This window comes from Salvelinus alpinus, chromosome 10 (genome assembly GCF_045679555.1).
Source record: "Salvelinus alpinus chromosome 10, SLU_Salpinus.1, whole genome shotgun sequence".
Classification (NCBI taxonomy): domain Eukaryota; kingdom Metazoa; phylum Chordata; class Actinopteri; order Salmoniformes; family Salmonidae; genus Salvelinus; species Salvelinus alpinus.
Window position 1 is genome coordinate 85,150,502 of NC_092095.1, and position 22,765 is coordinate 85,173,266.

Below are 22,765 nucleotides of genomic sequence, written 5' to 3' on the forward strand. Positions count from 1 at the left end.
GCAAAGAAAGGAATCTGTGAAAATCTAACCGTAAACGTTGTTTCAACCAGTCAAATCACGTTCGTATGTATTCCTCAGAGATCCTAGAATGCAACCAGACTTCACTAGTATATCCTATAGGACACCAAATTTAGTCAGAGAGCGACGCCTTCATGGCACGCCGATGACGCGGGCGGTCTTCACTTGATCGACTCTAACTTTGTCAAATGAGCACCAATCGGGGTCAAACTAGCTAGATAGCCAATGAGCTGGTCTTTACGGGAGTACCTGGAAACCCTGTCTAACCTTGTGCGACAGCATGCCTTGTCCTTTTGGACAAAAATTATAAGAATATTCAGTTATGAAGTTATGAAAACTGGTTGTTTTGCGAATGTTGAACTTATAATATAGCTACTAATACTGGAAAAGCTCAATCAAAGTCCAAGTATACAGATTTGACGATATTCTTGCAAAAAATGTAATATGAAAGTAAATGTCTCCTTCACGATTTGCCCAAATGTACGTGGGTGACTTCACACTAAATGTCATGTAGTTGGCTCATACTTCAAGTTATCCGTCTGAAACTTTGAACATACACTGCTGCCATCTTGGAATTACAACCAGAGTGACTGCTAACAGTCACATACCTCTTTACCTCCACCTGCAGTCACATACCTCTTTACCTCCACCTACAGTCACATACCTCTTTACCTCCACCTGCAGTCACATACCTCTTTACCTCCACCTAGAGTCACATACCTCTTTACCTCCACCTGCAGTCACATACCTCTTTACCTCCACCTACAGTCCCATACCTCTTTACCTCCACCTACAGTCACATACCTCTTTACCTCCACCTGCAGTCACATACCTCTTTACCTCCACCTACAGTCCCATACCTCTTTACCTCCACCTACAGTCACATACCTCTTTACCTCCACCTGCAGTCACATACCTCTTTACCTCCACCTACAGTCACATACCTCTTTACCTCCACCTGCAGTCACATACCTCTTTACCTCCACCTACAGTCCCATACCTCTTTACCTCCACCTACAGTCCCATACCTCTTTACCTCCACCTGCAGTCACATACCTCTTTACCTCCACCTACAGTCCCATACCTCTTTACCTCCACCTACAGTCACATACCTCTTTACCTCCACCTACAGTCCCATACCTCTTTACCTCCACCTACAGTCACATACCTCTTTACCTCCACCTGCAGTCACATACCTCTTTACCTCCACCTACAGTCCCATACCTCTTTACCTCCACCTACAGTCACATACCTCTTTACCTCCACCTACAGTCCCATACCTCTTTACCTCCACCTACAGTCCCATACCTCTTTACCTCCACCTACAGTCCCATACCTCTTTACCTCCACCTACAGTCACATACCTCTTTACCTCCACCTACAGTCACATACCTCTTTACCTCCACCTACAGTCACATACCTCTTTACCTCCACCTACAGTCACATACCTCTTTACCTCCACCTACAGTCCCATACCTCTTTACCTCCACCTACAGTCCCATACCTCTTTACCTCCACCTACAGTCACATACCTCTTTACCTCCACCTACAGTCACATACCTCTTTACCTCCACCTACAGTCACATACCTCTTTACCTCCACCTACAGTCACATACCTCTTTACCTCCACCTACAGTCCCATACCTCTTTACCTCCACCTACAGTCCCATACCTCTTTACCTCCACCTACAGTCCCATACCTCTTTACCTCCACCTACAGTCCATACCTCTTTACCTCCACCTACAGTCACATACCTCTTTACCTCCACCTACAGTCACATACCTCGTTACCTCCACCTACAGTCACATACCTCTTTACCTCCACCTGCAGTCACATACCTCTTTACCTCCACCTACAGTCCCATACCTCTTTACCTCCACCTACAGTCCATACCTCTTTACCTCCACCTGCAGTCCCATACCTCTTTACCTCCACCTACAGTCACATACCTCTTTACCTCCACCTACAGTCCCATACCTCTTTACCTCCACCTACAGTCACATACCTCTTTACCTCCACCTACAGTCCCATACCTCTTTACCTCCACCTGCAGTCACATACCTCTTTACCTCCACCTACAGTCCCATACCTCTTTACCTCCACCTACAGTCACATACCTCTTTACCTCCACCTACAGTCCCATACCTCTTTACCTCCACCTACAGTCCCATACCTCTTTACCTCCACCTACAGTCACATACCTCTTTACCTCCACCTACAGTCACATACCTCTTTACCTCCACCTACAGTCACATACCTCTTTACCTCCACCTACAGTCACATACCTCTTTACCTCCACCTACAGTCACATACCTCTTTACCTCCACCTACAGTCACATACTTCTTTACCTCCACCTACAGTCACATACCTCTTTACCTCCACCTACATTCACATACCTCTTTACCTCCACCTACAGTCCCATACCTCTTTACCTCCACCTGCAGTCCCATACCTCTTTACCTCCACCTACAGTCACATACCTCTTTACCTCCACCTACAGTCACATACCTCTTAACCTACACCTACAGTCACATACCTCTTTACCTCCACCTACAGTCACATACCTCTTTACCTCCACCTTCAGTCACATACCTCTTTACCTCCACCTACAGTCCCATACCTCTTTACCTCCACCTTCAGTCACATACCTCTTTACCTCCACCTACAGTCACATACCTCTTTACCTCCACCTGCAGTAACATACCTCTTTACCTCCACCTGCAGTAACATACCTCTTTACCTCCACCTACAGTCACATACCTCTTTACCTCCACCTGCAGTCACATACCTCTTTACCTCCACCTGCAGTCACATACCTCTTTACCTCCACCTACAGTCCCATACCTCTTTACCTCCACCTACAGTGACATACCTCTTTACCTCCACCTGCAGTCACATACCTCTTTACCTCCACCTACAGTCACATACCTCTTTACCTCCACCTACAGTCACATACCTCTTTACCTCCACCTGCAGTCACATACCTCTTTACCTCCACCTACAGTCACATACCTCTTTACCTCCACCTGCAGTCACATACCTCTTTACCTCCACCTACAGTCCCATACCTCTTTACCTCCACCTGCAGTCACATACCTCTTTACCTCCACCTGCAGTCACATACCTCTTTACCTCCACCTACAGTCACATACCTCTTTACCTCCACCTACAGTCACATACCTCTTTACCTCCACCTACAGTCACATACCTCTTTACCTCCACCTACAGTCACATACCTCTTTACCTCCACCTGCAGTCACATACCTCTTTACCTCCACCTACAGTCCCATACCTCTTTACCTCCACCTACAGTCACATACCTCTTTACCTCCACCTACAGTCACATACCTCTTTACCTCCACCTACAGTCACATACCTCTTTACCTCCACCTACAGTCACATACCTCTTTACCTCCACCTACAGTCCCATACCTCTTTACCTCCACCTACAGTCCCATACCTCTTTACCTCCACCTACAGTCCCATACCTCTTTACCTCCACCTACAGTCCCATACCTCTTTACCTCCACCTACAGTCCCATACCTCTTTACCTCCACCTACAGTCCCATACCTCTTTACCTCCACCTACAGTCCCATACCTCTTTACCTCCACCTACAGTCCAATACCTCTTTACCTCCACCTACAGTCACATACCTCTTTACCTCCACCTACATTCACATACCTCTTTACCTCCACCTACAGTCACATACCTCTTTACCTCCACCTACAGTCACATACCTCTTTACCTCCACCTACAGTCACATACCTCGTTACCTCCACCTACAGTCACATACCTCGTTACCTCCACCTACAGTCACATACCTCCTTACCTCCACCTGCAGTCACATACCTCTTTACCTCCACCTACAGTCCCATACCTCTTTACCTCCACCTACAGTCCATACCTCTTTACCTCCACCTACAGTCCCATACCTCTTTACCTCCACCTACAGTCACATACCTCTTTACCTCCACCTACAGTCACATACCTCTTTACCTCCACCTACAGTCACATACCTCTTTACTTCCACCTACAGTCACATACCTCTTAACCTCCACCTACAGTCACATACCTCTTTACCTCCACCTACAGTCACATACCTCTTTACCTTCACCTACAGTCACATACCTCTTTACCTCCACCTACAGTCACATACCTCTTTACCTCCACCTACAGTCACATACCTCTTAACCTACACCTACAGTCACATACCTCTTTACCTCCACCTACAGTCACATACCTCTTTACCTCCAACTACAGTCACATACCTCTTTACCTCCAACTACAGTCACATACCTCTTTACCTCCAACTACAGTCACATACCTCTTTACCTCCACCTACAGTCACATACCTCTTTACCTCCACCTACAGTCACATACCTCTTTACCTCCACCTACAGTCACATACCTCTTTACCTTCACCTACAGTCACATACCTCTTTACCTCCACCTACAGTCACATACCTCTTTACCTCCACCTACAGTCACATACCTCTTTACCTTCACCTACAGTCACATACCTCTTTACCTCCACCTACAGTCACATACCTCTTTACCTCCACCTACAGTCACATACCTCTTAACCTACACCTACAGTCACATACCTCTTTACCTCCACCTACAGTCACATACCTCTTTTCCTCCACCTACAGTCCCATACCTCTTTACCTCCACCTACAGTCACATACCTCTTTACCTCCACCTACAGTCACATACCTCTTTACCTCCACCTACAGTCACATACCTCTTTACCTCCACCTACAGTCACATACCTCTATACCTCCACCTACAGTCACATACCTCTTTACCTCCACCTACAGTCACATACCTCTTTACCTCCACCTACAGTCACATACCTCTTTACCTCCACCTACAGTCACATACCTCTTTAACTCCACCTACAGTCACATACCTCTTTACCTCCACCTACAGTCACATACCTCTTTACCTCCACCTACAGTCACATACCTCTTTACCTTCACCTACAGTCACATACCTCTTTACCTCCACCTACAGTCACATACCTCTTTACCTCCACCTGCAGTCCCATACCTCTTTACCTCCACCTGCAGTCACATACCTCTTTACCTCCACCTACAGTCCCATACCTCTTTACCTCCACCTACAGTCACATACCTCTTTACCTCCACCTACAGTCCCATACCTCTTTTCCTCCACCTACAGTCCCATACCTCTTTACCTCCACCTACAGTCACATACCATCTTTACCTCCACCTACAGTCACATACCTCTTTACCTCCACCTACAGTCACATACCTCTTTACCTCCACCTACAGTCACATACCTCTATACCTCCACCTACAGTCACATACCTCTTTACCTCCACCTACAGTCACATACCTCTTTACCTCCACCTTCAGTCACATACCTCTTTACCTCCACCTACAGTCCCATACCTCTTTACCTCCACCTTCAGTCACATACCTCTTTACCTCCACCTACAGTCACATACCTCTTTACCTCCACCTGCAGTAACATACCTCTTTACCTCCACCACCAGTCACATACCTCTTTACCTCCACCTGCAGTCACATACCTCTTTACCTCCACCTACAGTCCCATACCTCTTTACCTCCACCTACAGTGACATACCTCTTTACCTCCACCTGCAGTCACATACCTCTTTACCTCCACCTACAGTCCCATACCTCTTTACCTCCACCTACAGTCACATACCTCTTTACCTCCACCTGCAGTCACATACCTCTTTACCTCCACCTTCAGTCACATACCTCTTTACCTCCACCTACAGTCACATACCTCTTTACCTCCACCTGCAGTAACATACCTCTTTACCTCCACCACCAGTCACATACCTCTTTACCTCCACCTGCAGTCACATACCTCTTTACCTCCACCTACAGTCCCATACCTCTTTACCTCCACCTACAGTGACATACCTCTTTACCTCCACCTGCAGTCACATACCTCTTTACCTCCACCTACAGTCCCATACCTCTTTACCTCCACCTACAGTCACATACCTCTTTACCTCCACCTGCAGTCACATACCTCTTTACCTCCACCTACAGTCACATACCTCTTTACCTTCACCTACAGTCACATACCTCTTTACCTTCACCTACAGTCACATACCTCTTTACCTCCACCTACAGTCACATACCTCTTTACCTCCACCTACAGTCACATACCTCTTAACCTCCACCTACAGTCACATACCTCTTTTCCTCCACCTACAGTCCCATACCTCTTTACCTCCACCTACAGTCACATACCTCTTTACCTCCACCTACAGTCACATACCTCTTTACCTCCACCTACAGTCACATACCTCTTTACCTCCACCTACAGTCACATACCTCTATACCTCCACCTACAGTCACATACCTCTTTACCTCCACCTACAGTCACATACCTCTTTACCTCCACCTACAGTCACATACCTCTTTACCTCCACCTACAGTCACATACCTCTTTAACTCCACCTACAGTCACATACCTCTTTACCTCCACCTACAGTCACATACCTCTTTACCTCCACCTACAGTCACATACCTCTTTACCTTCACCTACAGTCACATACCTCTTTACCTCCACCTACAGTCACATACCTCTTTACCTCCACCTGCAGTCCCATACCTCTTTACCTCCACCTGCAGTCACATACCTCTTTACCTCCACCTACAGTCCCATACCTCTTTACCTCCACCTACAGTCACATACCTCTTTACCTCCACCTACAGTCACATACCTCTTTTCCTCCACCTACAGTCCCATACCTCTTTACCTCCACCTACAGTCCCATACCTCTTTACCTCCACCTACAGTCACATACCTCTTTACCTCCACCTACAGTCACATACCTCTTTACCTCCACCTACAGTCACATACCTCTTTACCTCCACCTACAGTCACATACCTCTTTACCTCCAACTACAGTCACATACCTCTTTACCTCCACCTACAGTCACATACCTCTTTACCTCCACCTACAGTCACATACCTCTTTACCTCCACCTACAGTCACATACCTCTTTACCTCCACCTACAGTCACATACCTCTTTACCTCCAGTCACATACCTCTTTACCTCCACCTACAGTCACATACCTCTTTACCTCCACCTACAGTCACATACCTCTTTACCTCCACCTACAGTCACATACCTCTTTACCTCCACCTACAGTCCCATACCTCTTTACCTCCACCTACAGTCACATACCTCTTTACCTCCACCTGCAGTCACATACCTCTTTACCTCCACCTACTGTCACATACCTCTTTACCTCCACCTACAGTCCCATACCTCTTTACCTCCACCTACAGTCCCATACCTCTTTACCTCCACCTACAGTCCCATACCTCTTTAGCTCCACCTACAGTCACATACCTCTTTACCTCCACCTACAGTCACATACATCTTTACCTCCACCTACAGTCACATACCTCTATACCTCCACCTACAGTCACATACCTCTTTACCTCCACCTACAGTCAAATACCTCTTTACCTCCACCTACAGTCACATACCTCTTTATCTCCACCTACAGTCACATACCTCTTTACCTCCACCTACAGTCACATACCTCTTTACCTCCACCTACAGTCACATACCTCTTTACCTCCACCTACAGTCACATACCTCTTTACCTCCACCTACAGTCACATACCTCTTTACCTTCACCTACAGTCACATACCTCTTTACCTCCACCTACAGTCACATACCTCTTTACCTCCACCTGCAGTCCCATACCTCTTTACCTCCACCTACAGTCACATACCTCTTTACCTCCACCTACAGTCACATACCTCTTAACCTACACCTACAGTCACATACCTCTTTACCTCCACCTACAGTCACATACCTCTTTTCCTCCACCTACAGTCCCATACCTCTTTACCTCCACCTACAGTCACATACCTCTTTACCTCCACCTACAGTCACATACCTCTTTACCTCCACCTACAGTCACATACCTCTTTACCTCCACCTACAGTCACATACCATCTTTACCTCCACCTACAGTCACATACCTCTTTACCTCCACCTACATTCACATACCTCTTTACCTCCACCTACAGTCACATACCTCTATACCTCCACCTACAGTCACATACCTCTTTACCTCCACCTACAGTCACATACCTCTTTACCTCCACCTTCAGTCACATACCTCTTTACCTCCACCTACAGTCCCATACCTCTTTACCTCCACCTTCAGTCACATACCTCTTTACCTCCACCTACAGTCACATACCTCTTTACCTCCACCTGCAGTAACATACCTCTTTACCTCCACCTACAGTCACATACCTCTTTACCTCCCCCTGCAGTCACATACCTCTTTACCTCCACCTGCAGTCACATACCTCTTTACCTCCACCTACAGTCCCATACCTCTTTACCTCCACCTACAGTGACATACCTCTTTACCTCCACCTGCAGTCACATACCTCTTTACCTCCACCTACAGTCCCATACCTCTTTACCTCCACCTACAGTCACATACCTCTTTACCTCCACCTGCAGTCACATACCTCTTTACCTCCACCTACAGTCACATACCTCTTTACCTCCACCTGCAGTCACATACCTCTTTACCTCCACCTACAGTCCCATACCTCTTTACCTCCACCTGCAGTCACATACCTCTTTACCTCCACCTGCAGTCACATACCTCTTTACCTCCACCTACAGTCCCATACCTCTTTACCTCCACCTACAGTCACATACCTCTTTACCTCCACCTACAGTCCCATACCTCTTTACCTCCACCTACAGTCACATACCTCTTTACCTCCACCTGCAGTCACATACCTCTTTACCTCCACCTACAGTCCCATACCTCTTTACCTCCACCTACAGTCACATACCTCTTTACCTCCACCTACAGTCACATACCTCTTTACCTCCACCTACAGTCACATACCTCTTTACCTCCACCTACAGTCACATACCTCTTTACCTCCACCTACAGTCACATACCTCTTTACCTCCACCTACAGTCACATACCTCTTTACCTCCACCTACAGTCCCATACCTCTTTACCTCCACCTACAGTCCCATACCTCTTTACCTCCACCTACAGTCCCATACCTCTTTACCTCCACCTACAGTCCCATACCTCTTTACCTCCACCTACAGTCCCATACCTCTTTACCTCCACCTACAGTCCCATACCTCTTTACCTCCACCTACAGTCCATACCTTTTTACCTCCACCTACAGTCACATACCTCTTTACCTCCACCTACATTCACATACCTCTTTACCTCCACCTACAGTCACATACCTCTTTACCTCCACCTACAGTCACATACCTCTTTACCTCCACCTACAGTCACATACCTCGTTACCTCCACCTACAGTCACATACCTCGTTACCTCCACCTACAGTCACATACCTCCTTACCTCCACCTGCAGTCACATACCTCTTTACCTCCACCTACAGTCCCATACCTCTTTACCTCCACCTACAGTCCATACCTCTTTACCTCCACCTACAGTCCCATACCTCTTTACCTCCACCTACAGTCACATACCTCTTTACCTCCACCTACAGTCACATACCTCTTTACTTCCACCTACAGTCACATACCTCTTAACCTACACCTACAGTCACATACCTCTTTACCTCCACCTACAGTCACATACCTCTTTACCTTCACCTACAGTCACATACCTCTTTACCTCCACCTACAGTCACATACCTCTTTACCTCCACCTACAGTCACATACCTCTTAACCTACACCTACAGTCACATACCTCTTTACCTCCACCTACAGTCACATACCTCTTTACCTCCAACTACAGTCACATACCTCTTTACCTCCAACTACAGTCACATACCTCTTTACCTCCAACTACAGTCACATACCTCTTTACCTCCACCTACAGTCACATACCTCTTTACCTCCACCTACAGTCACATACCTCTTTACCTCCAACTACAGTCACATACCTCTTTACCTTCACCTACAGTCACATACCTCTTTACCTCCACCTACAGTCACATACCTCTTTACCTCCACCTACAGTCACATACCTCTTTACCTTCACCTACAGTCACATACCTCTTTACCTCCACCTACAGTCACATACCTCTTTACCTCCACCTACAGTCACATACCTCTTAACCTACACCTACAGTCACATACCTCTTTACCTCCACCTACAGTCACATACCTCTTTTCCTCCACCTACAGTCCCATACCTCTTTACCTCCACCTACAGTCACATACCTCTTTACCTCCACCTACAGTCACATACCTCTTTACCTCCACCTACAGTCACATACCTCTTTACCTCCACCTACAGTCACATACCTCTATACCTCCAGTCACATACCTCTTTACCTCCACCTACAGTCACATACCTCTTTACCTCCACCTACAGTCACATACCTCTTTACCTCCACCTACAGTCACATACCTCTTTAACTCCACCTACAGTCCCATACCTCTTTACCTCCACCTACAGTCACATACCTCTTTACCTCCACCTACAGTCACATACCTCTTTACCTTCACCTACAGTCACATACCTCTTTACCTCCACCTACAGTCACATACCTCTTTACCTCCACCTGCAGTCCCATACCTCTTTACCTCCACCTGCAGTCACATACCTCTTTACCTCCACCTACAGTCCCATACCTCTTTACCTCCACCTACAGTCACATACCTCTTTACCTCCACCTACAGTCACATACCTCTTTACCTCCACCTACAGTCCCATACCTCTTTTCCTCCACCTACAGTCCCATACCTCTTTACCTCCACCTACAGTCACATACCTCTTTACCTCCACCTACAGTCACATACCTCTTTACCTCCACCTACAGTCACATACCTCTTTACCTCCACCTACAGTCACATACCTCTTTACCTCCAACTACAGTCACATACCTCTTTACCTCCAACTACAGTCACATACCTCTATACCTCCACCTACAGTCACATACCTCTTTACCTCCACCTACAGTCACATACCTCTTTACCTCCACCTACAGTCACATACCTCTTTACCTCCACCTACAGTCACATACCTCTTTACCTCCACCTACAGTCACATACCTCTTTACCTCCACCTACAGTCACATACCTCTTTACCTCCACCTACAGTCACATACCTCTTTACCTCCACCTACAGTCACATACCTCTTTACCTCCACCTACAGTCCCATACCTCTTTACCTCCACCTACAGTCACATACCTCTTTACCTCCACCTGCAGTCACATACCTCTTTACCTCCACCTACTGTCACATACCTCTTTACCTCCACCTACAGTCACATACCTCTTTACCTACACCTACTGTCACATACCTCTTTACCTCCACCTAGTCACCTCTTTACCTCCACCTACAGTCACATACCTCTTTACCTCCACCTACAGTCACATACCTCTTTAACTCCACCTACAGTCACATACATCTTTACCTCCACCTACAGTCACATACCTCTTTACCTCCACCTACAGTCACATAGCTCTTTACCTCCACCTACAGTCACATACCTCTTTACCTCCACCTACAGTCACATACCTCTTTACCTCCACCTAAAGAGGTATGGACTGTAGGTGGAGGTAAAGAGGTATGTGACTGTAGGTGTAGGTAAAGAGGTATGTGACTGCAGGTGGAGGTAAAGAGGTATGTGACTGTAGGTGGAGGTAAAGAGGTATGTGACTGTAGGTGGAGGTAAAGAGGTATGTGACTGTAGGTGGAGGTGGAGGTAAAGAGGTATGGACTGTAGGTGGAGGTAAAGAGGTATGTGACTGTAGGTGGAGGTAAAGAGGTATGTGACTGTAGGTAGAGGTAAAGAGGTATGTGACTGTAGGTGGAGGTAGAGGTAAAGAGGTATGTGACTGTAGGTGGAGGTAAAGAGGTATGTGACTGTAGGTGGAGGTACAGAGGTATGTGACTGTAGGTGGAGGTAAAGAGGTATGTGACTGTAGGTAGAGGTAAAGAGGTATGCGACTGTAGGTGGAGGTAAAGAGGTATGTGACTGTAGGTGGAGGTACAGAGGTATGTGACTGTAGGTGGAGGTAAAGAGGTAGGTGACTGTAGGTGGAGGTAAAGAGGTATGTGACTGTAGGTGGAGGTACAGAGGTATGTGACTGTAGGTGGAGGTAAAGAGGTAGGTGACTGTAGGTGGAGGTAAAGAGGTATGGGACTGTAGGTGGAGGTAAAGAGGTATGTGACTGCAGGTGGAGGTAAAGAGGTAGGTGACTGTAGGTAGAGGTAAAGAGGTATGTGACTGTAGGTGGAGGTAAAGAGGTATGTGACTGTAGGTAGAGGTGAAGAGGTATGTGACTGTAGGTGGAGGTAAAGAGGTATGTGACTGTAGGTGGAGGTAAAGAGGTATGTGACTGTAGGTAGAGGTAAAGAGGTATGTGACTGTAGGTGGAGGTAAAGAGGTATGTGACTGTAGGTGGAGGTAAAGAGGTAAAGAGGTATGTGACTGTAGGTGGAGGTAAAGATGTATGTGACTGTAGGTGGAGGTAAAGAGGTATGTGACTGTAGGTGGAGGTAAAGAGGTAAAGAGGTATGTGACTGTAGGTGGAGGTAAAGATGTATGTGACTGTAGGTGGAGGTAAAGAGGTATGTGACTGTAGGTGGAGCTAAAGAGGTATGGGACTGTAGGTGGAGGTAAAGAGGTATGGGACTGTAGGTGGAGGTAAAGAGGTATGGGACTGTAGGTGGAGGTAAAGAGGTATGGGACTGTAGGTGGAGGTAAAGAGGTATGTGACTGTAGGTGGAGGTAAAGAGGTATGTGACTGCAGGTGGAGGTAAAGAGGTAGGTGACTGTAGGTAGACTTAAAGAGGTATGTGACTGTAGGTGGAGGTAAAGAGGTATGTGACTGTAGGTAGAGGTAAAGAGGTATGTGACTGTAGGTGGAGGTAAAGAGGTATGTGACTGTAGGTGGAGGTAAAGAGGTATGTGACTGTAGGTAGAGGTAAAGAGGTATGTGACTGTAGGTGGAGGTATAGAGGTATGTGACTGTAGGTGGAGGTAAAGAGGTATGTGACTGTAGGTAGAGGTAAAGAGGTATGTGACTGTAGGTGGATGTAAAGAGGTATGTGACTGTAGGTGGAGATAAAGAAGTATGTGACTGTAGGTAGAGGTAAAGAGGTATGTGACTGTAGGTGTGAGGTATAGAGGTATGTGACTGTAGGTGGAGGTAAAGAGGTATGTGACTGTAGGTGGAGGTAAAGAGGTATGTGACTGTAGGTGGAGGTAAAGAGATAAAGAGGTATGTGACTGTAGGTGGAGGTAAAGATGTATGTGACTGTAGGTGGAGGTAAAGAGGTAAAGAGGTATGTGACTGTAGGTGGAGGTAAAGATGTATGTGACTGTAGGTGGAGGTAAAGATGTATGTGACTGTAGGTGGAGGTAAAGAGGTAAAGAGGTATGTGACTGTAGGTGGAGGTAAAGATGTATGTGACTGTAGGTGGAGGTAAAGAGGTATGTGACTGTAGGTGGAGGTAAAGAGGTATGTGACTGTAGGTAGAGGTAAAGAGGTATGTGACTGTAGGTGGAGGTAGAGGTAAAGAGGTATGTGACTGTAGGTGGAGGTAAAGAGGTATGTGACTGTAGGTGGAGGTACAGAGGTATGTGACTGTAGGTGGAGGTAAAGAGGTAGGTGACTGTAGGTGGAGGTAAAGAGGTATGTGACTGTAGGTGGAGGTACAGAGGTATGTGACTGTAGGTGGAGGTAAAGAGGTAGGTGACTGTAGGTGGAGGTAAAGAGGTATGGGACTGTAGGTGGAGGTAAAGAGGTATGTGACTGCAGGTGGAGGTAAAGAGGTAGGTGACTGTAGGTAGAGGTAAAGAGGTATGTGACTGTAGGTGGAGGTAAAGAGGTATGTGACTGTAGGTGGAGGTAAAGAGGTATGTGACTGTAGGTGGAGGTAAAGAGGTATGTGACTGTAGGTAGAGGTAAAGAGGTATGTGACTGTAGGTGGAGGTATAGAGGTATGTGACTGTAGGTGGAGGTAAAGAGGTATGTGACTGTAGGTGGAGGTAAAGAGGTATGTGACTGTAGGTGGAGGTAAAGAGGTATGTGACTGTAGGTGGATGTAAAGAGGTATGTGACTGTAGGTGGGGGTAAAGAGGTATGTGACTGTAGGTAGAGGTAAAGAGGTATGTGACTGTAGGTGGAGGTATAGAGGTATGTGACTGTAGGTGGAGGTAAAGAGGTATGCGACTGCAGGTGGAGGTAAAGAGGTATGTGACTGTAGGTAGAGGTAAATAGGTATGTGACTGTAGGTGGAGGAATAGAGGTATGTGACTGTAGGTGGAGGTAAAGAGGTATGTGACTGTAGGTGGAGGTAAAGAGGTAAAGAGGTATGTGACTGTAGGTGGAGGTAAAGAGGTATGGGACTGTAGGTGGAGGTAAAGAGGTATGGGACTGTAGGTGGAGGTAAAGAGGTATGTGACTGTAGGTGGAGGTAAAGAGGTATGTGACTGCAGGTGGAGGTAAAGAGGTATGTGACTGTAGGTGGAGGTAAAGAGGTATGTGACTGTAGGTAGAGGTAAAGAGGTATGTGACTGTAGGTGGATGTAAAGAGGTAGGTGACTGTAGGTGGAGGTAAAGAAGTATGTGACTGTAGGTAGAGGTAAAGAGGTATGTGACTGTAGGTGGAGGTATAGAGGTATGTGACTGTAGGTGGAGGTAAAGAGGTATGTGACTGTAGGTGGAGGTAAAGAGGTATGTGACTGTAGGTGGAGGTAAAGAGGTATGTGACTGTAGGTAGAGGTAAAGATGTATGTGACTGTAGGTGGAGTTAAAGAGGTATGTGACTGTAGGTGGAGGTAAAGAGGTATGTGACTGTAGGTGGAGGTAAAGAGGTATGTGACTGTAGGTGGAGGTAAAGAGGTATGTGACTGTAGGTGGAGGTAAAGAGGTGACTAGGTGGAGGTAAAGAGGTATGTGACAGTAGGTGTAGGTAAAGAGGTATGTGACTGTAGGTGGAGGTAAAGAGGTATGTGACAGTAGGTGGAGGTAAAGAGGTATGTGACAGTAGGTGGAGGTAAAGAGGTATGTGACTGTAGGTGGAGGTAAAGAGGTATGTGACAGTAGGTGGAGGTAAAGAGGTATGTGACTGTAGGTAGAGGTAAAGAGGTGTGTGACTGTAGGTGGAGGTAAAGAGGTATGTGACTGTAGGTGGAGGTAAAGAGGTATGGGACTGTAGGTGGAGGTAAAGAGGTATGGGATAGTAGGTGGAGGTAAAGAGGTATGGGACTGTAGGTGGAGGTAAAGAGGTATGGGACTGTAGGTGGAGGTAAAGAGGTATGTGACTGTAGGTGGAGGTAAAGAGGTATGGGACTGCAGGTGGAGGTAAAGAGGTATGTGACTGCAGGTGCAGGTAAGGATGACAGGCAGAATACAGAGAGAATATATGACTGTTTACAGGGAATTTGTTTCCTTCACACGGTAATGTGGGGAAAAGGGTCTTGACGGAACCAAAGCAAAGAAAGTCAAAGAGCCCCCTCTCCTACCTACCCACTACTTACCTAACTAGCACCACCTGGCGCACTAACCACAGGTCTTACCTGGGTTGTTCATCTACAACAGGAAGTGGTCTCCTGTCTGACTGAGAACCCACTCACACAGTTCTGGGTTGTTCATCTACAACAGGAAGTGGTCTCCTGCCTGACTGAGAACCCACTCACACAGTTCTGGGTTGTTCATCTACAACAGGAAGTGGTCTCCTGTCTGACTGAGAACCCACTCACACAGTTCTGGGTTGTTCATCTACAACAGGAAGTGGTCTCCTGTCTGACTGAGAACCCATTCACACAGTTCTGGGTTGTTCATCTACAACAGGAAGTGGTCTCCTGTCTGACTGAGAACCCATTCACACAGTTCTGGGTTATTCATCTACAACAGGAAGTGGTCTCCTGCCTGACTGAAAACCGGTTCTGGGTTGTTCATCTACAACAGGAAGTGGTCTCCTGCCGGACTGAGAAAGCAGTAGATGTTCTGGTCTAGTTTGGCACCACATGCATGTAAGTCAGGGTTCTCAACTGGATTACTTCAAAACAAGTACAGACACAGACTCCATGCTGAGTATGACCTCAGGGTTGCACTGCCAAAAACGGATCCCAGAATAGACCTGCTCGTTGAAAACTTCAACCATCCACACACCTCTCATTAGGACTGTGTGTGTGTGTGTTTTCTGATCTACATCCATGTGATTGTTTTTTAAAATATTTGTTTATTTTAAATTGAACCTTTATTTAACTGGTCAAGTCAGTTAAGAACAAATTGTTATTTACAATGACGGACTACCCCGGCCCAACCCGGACGACGCTGGGACAATGGCGTGCCGCCTTATGGAACTCCCAATCACGGCCCGATGTGTTACAGCCTGGATCAATCAGTTTATTCCAGTCCAGAATAGAAATGACGACTTCTATTTTAACAGCAACGACATAGACTTTCTCTCAACAATATTTTCTACAGTAAGATGTTCAGTAGGCCTGATCATTTCTACAGTAAGATGTACAGTAAGGCCTGATCATTTCTACAGTAAGATGTACAGTAAGGCCTGATCATTTCTACAGTAAGATGTACAGTAAGGCCTGATCATTTCTACAGTAAGATGTACAGTAAGGCCTGATCATTTCTACAGTAAGATGTACAGTAAGGCCTGATCATTTCTACAGTGAGATGTTCAGTAGGCCTGATCATTTCTACAGTAAGATGTACAGTAGGCCTGATCATTTCTACAGTAAGATGTACAGTAAGGCCTGATCATTTCTACAGTGAGATGTTCAGTAAGCCTGATCATTTCTACGGTAAGATGTACAGTAGGCCTGATCATTCCTACAGTAAGATGTACAGTAGGCCTGATCATTCCTACAGTAAGATGTACAGTAAGCCTGATCATTTCTACGGTAAGATGTACAGTAAGCCTGATCATTTCTACGGTAAGATGTTCAGTAGGCCTGATCATTTCTACGGTAAGATGTACAGTAAGCCTGATCATTTCTACAGTAAGATGTACAGTAAGCCTGATCATTTCTACAGTAAGATGTACAGTAGGCCTGATCATTTCTACAGTAAGATGTACAGTAAGGCCTGATCATTTCTACAGTAAGATGTACAGTAGGCCTGATCATTTCTACAGTAAGATGTACAGTAGGCCTGATCATTTCTACAGTAAGATGTACAGTAGGCCTGATCATTTCTACAGTAAGATGTACAGTAAGGCCTTATCATTTCTACAGTAAGATGTACAGTAGGTCTGATCATTTCTACAGTAAGATGTACAGTAGGTCTGATCATTTCTACAGTAAGATGTACAGTAAGCCTGATCATTTCTACAGTAAGATTTACAGTAAGCCTGATCATTATTCATCTGTACTAGTACTTAGTGTTGCACTATCAAAAAGCCTGTGTTCTGTTATGCATCTGTGTCATGTGATCAATCAGTTTGTTCCAGTTCAGAATGAACTGTTCAGAAAAGTTAATGGGGGGAAATAAACATGAATAACTATTTATATGGATATTTTTAATTTCATTGTTTATTTGTTTTTGTCTATATTGCATTTGCTTTAGGCATAAGGGCAATGAAATGTACCAATATTTACATCTAGTTGCAGATGTTCCTAAGCTTGGGTCCCAGGAGAACAGAGAACTTCTAATTTGGGTTCCAGGCTGAGAAAGTTAAAGAACCCCTGGTCTAGAACATCGATATGTTCTGAGAACGTGACAACCGCGTTCTGTGTACGTTTGGTGGGACGTTGCTGGGATCGTCTCCGAACCCACAGAACAGGACACAGGAATGTTCCTCCAGCGTTCCCATTTAACATGTCTAGGACATTAATATGTTCTGAGAACACGGTAACCACATTCTGGGTCAGTTCTATTTTACATTAAAGGGAATGGTCTCTTTGAAACATTCCTATGAAAACGACATTTTTAATGACCGAATGAGACTTATTAAGAGAATGTTCTCTAAAGTTGTGGGACCGTTTGTTGTTAGCTGGGTATGCAGCTGTCAAATGAATGTTGGAGGCATTATTTATTACACAGGCGAACTACTGTCTGAACCAGCTACTAACAGGAAGCGACTGGATTGGTGCAAGCTGTGCTCAATCCGCTGGTGAACGCCAAACTAAACACAGACAGCACGACAGTAAACGTATCACTTACCAAAACTACTGGTTGCTTACGTCTCCTTGCAGTACACCAGATCTTTCTGTCGATCTCCTTTACATGTTCAATGTTCTACAGTCAAAACAACCACCTCCACAAAGAGCAGTCCAGCTGGTCAACTGAAGGACCGCTTGAAAAGCTTCTCTGACTGTAACAGAATATCTTGTTGCTGGTATTCAGTGTTTTTGGCCCTCCTCAGACCAGACAGATCGTCTGTCGTATCCAGACAGAGACGAGAGAACTGAAGGATTTGTCCGTTTGTCCCAGATAGGAGGCATTTCCTGTTGCTACAACGGAGCAAAAACCTGTGATTTCAATCCAGTTTTATTGGCGACCAAATCCAGAAGTATCAGTCATTAATACATTTCAATCAAACAAGGATGTGACTTACAGGGACTTCAGAAACTATTCCTACCCTTCAACTACTCCACATGTTGTTGTATTACAGCCTGATTTCAACATGGATTAAATCTATATTTTATCTCACCCATCTACACACAATACCCTAAAGTGAAAACATTATATTAATGGTGTGTATAGACAGTATATAATGGTGTGTACACAATGTATCATGGTGTGTATAGACCATGATATAATGGTGGGTAGAGTACCGGGTGGTAGCCGGCTAGTAACAGTCTCTAAGGTGCAGGGTAGAGTACCGGGTGGTAGCCGGCTAGTAACAGTCTCTAAGGTGCAGGGTAGAGTACCGGGTGGTAGCCGGCTAGTAACAGTCTCTAAGGTGCAGGGTAGAGTACCGGGTGGTAGCCGGCTAGTAACAGTCTCTAAGGTGCAGGGTAGAGTACCGGGTGGTAGCCGGCTAGTAACAGTCTCTAAGGTGCAGGGTAGAGTACCGGGTGGTAGCCGGCTAGTAACAGTCTCTAAGGTGCAGGACAGAGTACCGGGTGGTAGCCGGCTAGTAACAGTCTCTAAGGTGCAGGGTAGAGTACCGGGTGGTAGCAGGATAGTAACAGTAACTAAGGTGCAGGGTAGAGTACCGGGTGGTAGCCGGCTAGTAACAGTCTCTAAGGTGCAGGGTAGAGTACCGGGTGGTAGCCGGCTAGTAACAGTCTCTAAGGTGCAGGGTAGAGTACCGGGTGGTAGCCGGCTAGTAACAGTCTCTAAGGTGCAGGGTAGAGTACCGGGTGGTAGCCGGCTAGTAACAGTCTCTAAGGTGCAGGGTAGAGTACCGGGTGGTAGCCGGCTAGTAACAGTCTCTAAGGTGCAGGACAGAGTACCGGGTGGTAGCCGGCTAGTAACAGTCTCTAAGGTGCAGGGTAGAGTACCGGGTGGTAGCCGGCTAGTAACAGTCTCTAAGGTGAAGGGTAGAGTACCGGGTGGTAGCCGGCTAGTAACAGTCTCTAAGGTGCAGGGTAGAGTACCGGGTGGTAGCCGGCTAGTAACAGTCTCTAAGGTGCAGGGTAGAGTACCGGGTGGTAGCCGGCTAGTAACAGTCTCTAAGGTGCAGGGTAGAGTACCGGGTGGTAGCCGGCTAGTAACAGTCTCTAAGGTGCAGGGTAGAGTACCGGGTGGTAGCCGGCTAGTAACAGTCTCTAAGGTGCAGGGTAGAGTACCGGGTGGTAGCCGGCTAGTAACAGTCTCTAAGGTGCAGGGTAGAGTACCGGGTGGTAGCCGGCTAGTAACAGTCTCTAAGGTGCAGGACAGAGTACCGGGTGGTAGCCGGCTAGTAACAGTGACTAAAGTTCAGGACAGGGTACTTGGTGGAGGCCGGCTAGGGATGGCTAGTTAACAGTCTGATGGCCTGGAGATAGACTGAAAAACAGCTTCTCTCGGTCCCAGCTTTGATGCACATGTACTGACCTCGCCTTCTGGAAGGTAGCAGGCTGAACAGGGCGTGGCTCGGGTGGCTGAGGTCCCTGGGGATCTGGAAGGTAACGAGCTGAACAGGCTGTGCCTCGGGTGGCTGAGGTCCTCTGTGATTTTCTGGATGGTAGCGGGCTGAACAGGGCGTGGCTCGGGTGGCTGAGGTCCTCGGTGATCTGGAAGGTAGCGGGGCTGAACAGGCTGTGGCTCGGGTGGCTGAGGTCCTTGGTGATCTGGAAGGTAACGAGCTGAACAGGCTGTGCCTCGGGTGGCTGAGGTCCTCTGTGATCTTCTGGAAGGTAGCGGGCTGAACAGGGCGGGGCTCGGGTGGCTGAGGTCCTCGGTAATCTGGAAGGTAGCGGGGCTGAACAGGCTGTGGCTCGGGTGGCTGAGGTCCTCTGTGATCTTCTGGAAGGTAGCGGGCTGAACAGGGCGTGGCTCGGGTGGCTGAGGTCCCTGGTGGTCTGGAAGGTAGCGAGCTGAACAGGGCGTGGCTCGGGTGGCTGAGGTCCCTGGTGGTCTTCTGGAAGGTAGCGAGCTGAACAGGGCGTGGCTCGGGTGGCTGAGGTCCCTGGTGATCTTCTTGGCCTTCCTGTGACACCGGGTGCTGTAGATGTCCTGGAGGGCGATGTGACTATCCTGGCACATTGCATAACGTGTGACCTCCAGTCAGACTGCAGTATTAGAGCTGTTATCAGGAGAAGACTAGGAGGAAAGAGCTGTTATCAGGAACCTCTGAGGGGATCTTATCTAAGGAATGTACCGTGAGCAGAGAGAGAACCCTTAACCCTTGGACAGGTGTTAAGTCCACAGCACCACCACCCCCTAGCTATCAGAGAGACAACCCTTGGACAGGTGTTAAGTCCACAGCACCACCACCCCCTAGCTATCAGAGAGACAACCCTTAACCCTTGGACAGGTGTTAAGTCCACAGCACCACCACCCCCTAGCTGAGCTAAGCTGCAGACCCTTTTATCTACTAACAGAGTTTTCATCTGTAATTATCACGACTGTCTACATTCCTCCACAAGCCAACACCACTCTGGTGACGAGGCAGCATGTCTGGTGCACAGTGACTTTAACGCATGGAGACTTAAAACCGTCCCTCACTTCTACCAACACCTCTCTGGCGCCGAGGCAGCATGTCTGGTGCACAGTGACTTTAACGCATGGAGACTTAAAACCGTCCTTCCTCACTTCTACCAACACGTCTCCTGCTCCACAAGGGGGCGCTTATATCTAGACCACTTTTATTCTCCCCACAGAAACACATACAAGGCCCTCCCTCGTGTTCCCTTCGGCACATCTGACTATGACTCCATTCTCCAGCTTCCTGTTTACAAACAAAACCTCAAACAGGAAGTACCAGTGATGCACTCAATATGGAAGTGGTCGGATGAAGCAGACACAAAGCTACAAGACTGTTTTGCTAGTACAGAACGGGGATATGTTCCAGGATTCATCCGATAGCATTGAGGAGTTTACCACATCAGTCACAGGCTTCATCAGTAAGTGCATAGACGATGTCGTCCCCACAGTGACTATAAGAACATATCCAAACCAAAAAAACATGGATTACAGGCAATATCTGCGCAGGGCTAAGGGCTAGAGCTACCGCTTACAAGGAACGGGACACGGACACATACAAGACTGTCCACTGTGACGTCTGCTGACAATCACAAACAGAATACCAGGAATCCATTCTTAAAGCATGTTCAGACCGGCTGGCAAGTGTCTTCATAGACATTTTTAATCTATCCTTGTTCTATCCTTTTCAAGTTGGCCACTATTGTTCATGTTTCCAAGAGCTCCAAGGTAACCTGCCTAATTGACTATCGACCTGTAGCACTCACACCTGTAATTATGGAGTGCTTTGAAAGGCTGGTCATGACACACATCAACACCATCATCCAAGACACCCTGGACAAGAGGCTCCCCACTGCCATCTCCCACCTGGACAAGAGGCTCCCCACTGCCATCTCCCACCTGGACAAGAGGCTCCACACTGCCCTCTCCCACTGCCCTCTCCCACCTGTACAAGAGGCTCCCCACTGCCATCTCCCACCTGGACAAGAGGCTCCCCACTGCCCTCTCCCACCTGGACAAGAGGCTCCCCACTGCCCTCTCCCACCTGGACAAGAGGCTCCCCACTGCCATCTCCCACCTGTACAAGAGGCTCCCCACTGCCCTCTCCCACCTGGACAAGAGGCTCCCCACTGCCCTCTCTCACCTGGACAAGAGGCTCCCCACTGCCCTCTCCCACCTGTACAAGAGGCTCCCCACTGCCATCTCCCACCTGGACAAGAGGCTCCCCACTGCCATCTCCCACCTGGACAAGAGGCTCCCCACTGCCCTCTCCCACCTGTACAAGAGGCTCCCCACTGCCATCTCCCACCTGTACAAGAGGCTCCCCACTGCCATCTCCCACCTGGACAAGAGGCTCCCCACTGCCCTCTCTCACCTGGACAAGAGGCTCCCCACTGCCCTCTCCCACCTGGACAAGAGGCTCCCCACTGCCATCATGAACACTCACCTTTCCAATCATGAACACTCACCTTTCCTCCTCAGTACTCCGTCACCAGAGATGCCACATGGACATTATACACGGCTGCCTCTCAATAGACCCAGGTGTAGTGGTGGCGCCACCTGGTGGACAACCTGTAGAAACATGAACACCTTTCCTCCTCAGTACTCCGTCACCAGAGACATGGACATTATACACGGCTGCCTGCAGACGAGACAAACAGACCAAGATAGTTGTCATGACC

At 47.4% G+C, this 22,765-nt stretch overlaps 1 protein-coding gene across 1 annotated transcript in view; it reads right to left on the reverse strand.

The window, feature by feature from the left end:
* LOC139532888 (solute carrier family 15 member 1-like) overlaps window positions 1-18,367 on the reverse strand; it is a 132,852-nt gene extending 114,485 nt beyond the window's left edge. The window contains exon 1 of the mRNA XM_071331040.1: window positions 18,174-18,367. The gene's annotated coding sequence lies outside the window, so the exon portion shown is untranslated. The remainder of the gene's footprint in view (window positions 1-18,173) is intronic.
* Window positions 18,368-22,765: the final 4,398 nt, after the last annotated feature.